Source organism: Lygodium microphyllum, chromosome 26 (assembly GCF_053477565.2).
Source record: "Lygodium microphyllum isolate KBCC chromosome 26, Lygodium_microphyllum_v1.1.10, whole genome shotgun sequence".
Lineage (NCBI taxonomy): Eukaryota > Viridiplantae > Streptophyta > Polypodiopsida > Schizaeales > Lygodiaceae > Lygodium > Lygodium microphyllum.
This window is the reverse complement of record NC_141160.1, coordinates 75,827,614-75,831,878: the sequence shown is the minus strand read 5'-3', so window position 1 is coordinate 75,831,878 and position 4,265 is coordinate 75,827,614.

The following is a 4,265-nucleotide window of genomic DNA, read 5'->3' as shown; positions in this document are numbered from 1 at the left end:
AGGATTTCCAACTATAATGAGGTGGCATCTTGATGTTTTTTTGGTGATTTCTAAGAAGCCATTTGCAGAACTTATTGCCACAACTTAATAAACTTAATGAATGACATAGACCGTGAGAGTTGAAGTTTCTAATCAACATTGCAATATGCCACCAAAAATCTTGAATCCATTTCTTCCTATGAAGAATATCTTCGCAATATCCACTTAAGGTTCCTCACCTTTACATTCGACTTGGTATCATGTAGAAAATGTATAATGAATATTATGTTAAGAATGCCCCCCCCCCCCCCAAATTATTTATTTTTTAAATTAGAGCACACATGTGAATCCAAGCTATCCAAGTCAAACTTCTCTTGTTGGTTGTTCTTTTTCCAAAGCATGAAACACATGGGTTGTGTGACCTTTGTTAGTGCTTTGCAAGTCCTTGGGAGTAACTATACAAGACATGACAACATCAAAAGCATAATGGACCAAGCAACCTTAAGACGAATATGAAAAGACCTCATGTCCAATAGATAGGTTTGTTTGTGACCCAAAGCAAGATGCAATTGATGGGTATTGACATCGATTTCTAGTGGAGAGAATATGGTGACCGCTTGGAAGAAACCCCTTGCCGAACTAAGGAATGGAGATATTGCTTAGTTCAATGGATCAAAGAAAGTCTTAGCATGTTAACATGTAAATCTGAGGCAATAGAAAATAAAGATCATGTATCCATTTTTCCTTTCTAAATTATGTTGATTAGCCTTTGAGACTATAAACAAATCATCGGCCCATGAACTATTGTCCTAATGGCAATTCAAGACCCAAGATTCTCCATTTAGAGCCATGTGAGACTACATAGTCAACATTGGATGCTTGGCAATTGCAAAGGTTAGTGGACTCAAGAACAACCATGCCTAATTGAATGAGTAAGTATGGATTGCTTATTCTTCCCTCCCAATACATGACTCTAAACCACAACTAATGATGCATGCTAATTACACCATTCAAGGTCAAAATCCCATAGTATGCATGTAAGGCTACTTGTGGTAAAATCAAAATCTTTCTCAAGGTTAAGATAAATGATAGCCACTTCTTGTGTGGATGCTTTAGCATAACCATTATCCAAATACACCTTATTTTGATGCCTATTGATTGAGTCATTTGGAAGATTTATACATTCCATTCATCAAGGGTATTAGTCTCCAATGTTTAGAGATACCTTGAGAGAACCTTAGGTAACAATGATTAACCCCACTTTCGATGACTCGAATAGACTTTCTATTCCTGAACTTCTTAACCTATGGTAATAAAAAACTAACACGCTCTATGATCTTGATGTTGGGACATTTTGACACAATTTTATTGTCTCAATAGGTTTGATGTACACGAAATCCACGACTAGTCTCACATAGCCTACTCACATGATAGATCCATACCAATGATGGGAGAATGTGCTTACCTAGACTTACCTCATTTTGTAGTCATTGTATTGGCTCGCCTTATTCCTAATCCAACTGCACACTCCTTCACCTTCAACCTTACTTCATTGTCACCATGATGAAGAGGAGGTACCCATAATGAGCTCAAGAACATGAAGAGAAGAAGATGGCTTCTCATTTTTTGCCCCTCACCCTCGTGCACTCTCAACTCACAAACTCTCACTCACAAAAGTTCTCACCATGAAATGGGATGAAGAAGAAGAAGAAAACATGCAAAGGGCTTTACACTCCATGTTCCTCACTCTCTCACAATCTCTTACACTCCCTCTCCTTCACTCTCACTCTCAAGGCAAACAGGTCGCAAGAAATCAAGAGAGAAAAGTTTGCACACACATGAATAGCTTCTTCCATTAGTTTTCCTCCTATATATAGAGAAATTTTTGGGTTAGGGTTTCCCCATGTCCCTTAGATATCCTTTTATGGCATTTTGACCTATCATGGCTTCTATTCCATGATTTTAGATGTTAATCTTAGTAAAAAATAATTGACTAATACAAACTACAACCTCAAAATGCCATGTAATTATTAAAATGTACACAAGAGGAAGCCAAAATCTCAACAAAAAAATATAAAATTTCAAATCCATTTCTTTTTCCAAAAATTTGTAGGTTATTTTCTCTTTATCATTAACATTAACCCCTCTCCTAGATAAGTGCTTCCAATATTTATGGGTCCAAGGGCTCCATGGTTGGCAAATGTTTGAGGGATCATGATGGTAATGGGACACTAACATTGATGGGTCTTGAGGGATCCATCATACCTACCAGTCACTTGTGCTCTACCTACATGTTGTGTCTACCTTACTTGTGCAACATTGGTTTTTGTGCATGCAAGTGCAATTGGGAGTTGGGTTGAATTCCAAGTAAAACTTGGAATGTTTGTCCCATGCTTGAGAAACCAATTGGTAAGAGGTTGCAATGTTGTGTTATTATCAGGGTGACAAGTCATCCAAGCATGCTTGGATTATCCTATCCTTGATGTGCCTTGAGGTTGTGATGTGCAAGAGTGGTCTAGGGTGTTGCCATTGATGCAGTGAGAGTGCAATGTGTTGTTTCGTTTTCTTACTCTTTTAAAAAATACAATACGTGAACCAAATACAAGTGACTAAATGAGAGAGGACATGTCATTCAAGGAGTAGCTTGAGTATACACTAAAGACATCCCTTGTTGAGAAGATATTCCTTAACTAATTCTCTCAACCTTGTCATGATGACTCTAGGTAGTAGGGATGTGTGTATATGGAAAATCTATTGTCCACACCATGTCTTCCAATAACCGAGTACAAAATTTTGGTAGTAGGAGGGCTTGAAGGTGAAGATAGACCGTCGCCACTCAATCAGTGTTCACATTTATATCAAAAAATAGAGATGATCACCTATCTTCATAGGTTGTCATTGGTTGTTGCAAAAATAAGATGAGGAGTCTAAGGTAGTTGAAGAAGAGGTCAGAGCATTTGGTAAATTATTTCACAAAAATTTTGGGAATATTTAGGAAGTTGTACCTACCATGTTTGCTCTTTTGGTATTCCTAGCTTTGATGCCATGGGTAGGAAAAATAGAGTGGATTTGTTCATTCTTCTTCTTGTGAATATCAAAAGGCTTCCCAAGCCCTCTTGTTATTTTCCAATATAGGATAGCGCCATTCTAACAGACTCGGTTAGAATTCTTTGGGCTTCAATTTTTGGTATACTCCCCTACTCCTTTGTGCTTTGTAGGATTTTTTATAGATTGTGATGTCCAAGGGATCTAGCCACTTTATTGTAATGTCTTCAGTTGTGTGTACAAGTAGCAGTATTATGTGCAAGGAAAGTGGCCTTTTGAAGTTTTTTTCTTCATTAACTTTGAAATCAAACACCGTAAAAGTGCTGAATTCTTGCTTCTCTTCGTATCTTTGTATAGTCTCTTCTCGGTTCTCTTCCTCTTCTTGTGGTAGAAGCTTGGGAAGAATGGGGTGTTATGTTAACTTACTTTTACGACTAAGCTCTCCATATTTGTATCATAGTTGTATAGGCATCCTTCTACTTCGAGTATTCCTCTTCTTCTATAGAGTACTCTTTTGACTACCTTGTGTCAAATACAGGTAGTTCTTGCATGTCAATAGGGGCTGTCATGACTATGGGTGACTCTAGAGTGATGGGAAAGGTAAGCGATCTTCTTCATCTTCTCCATACTCCCCAAGGCATTTGAGATCAATTCTAGTTGAGCCTTGAATCCTTTAGGGTCATCTTCGTATGTGGTGTACTTGCCATTAATGCTACTTCTCTAAATAGCTCCTACTACTTAGCCATCATAAACTTGTAAGCTTCCAATTGCACTCTTTACTAACTTTCATTGAATAGTGATGCACCTACATCATTGGATAGCTTCATTAGGATTGTTTCATATAATCTTTGTGTTTCACTCTCCACTTGGACAATACCTCCTATCAAGCTAGCAATGATTACTTCATGTAATCTTGCACATGCGAATTTCCACTGGCCTTGCGCCCTACTAATGCTTTATTGTCTACTTTTAATGTAATTTTATTTTAGCTCTTTCTTAGTTTAACTCAAGGGAATTCTCTATCCATTATTGGTTCATGTCAAGTATTTGCTTGCTCAAATTTTCTATGTCTTCCTCCTTGACTTTTAGTGCTTCATCTTTCTATCAAAGCCCAAATTATTTCTCTTGTAGGCTTGAGTAATTTTATTTAAACTAAGTTTGGAGGTCTTGCACTTGATCTTCAGATGCAACCAAAAACTTCCTATAAGCTTATCATGTTTTATCTAATCTTTTATGTAGAT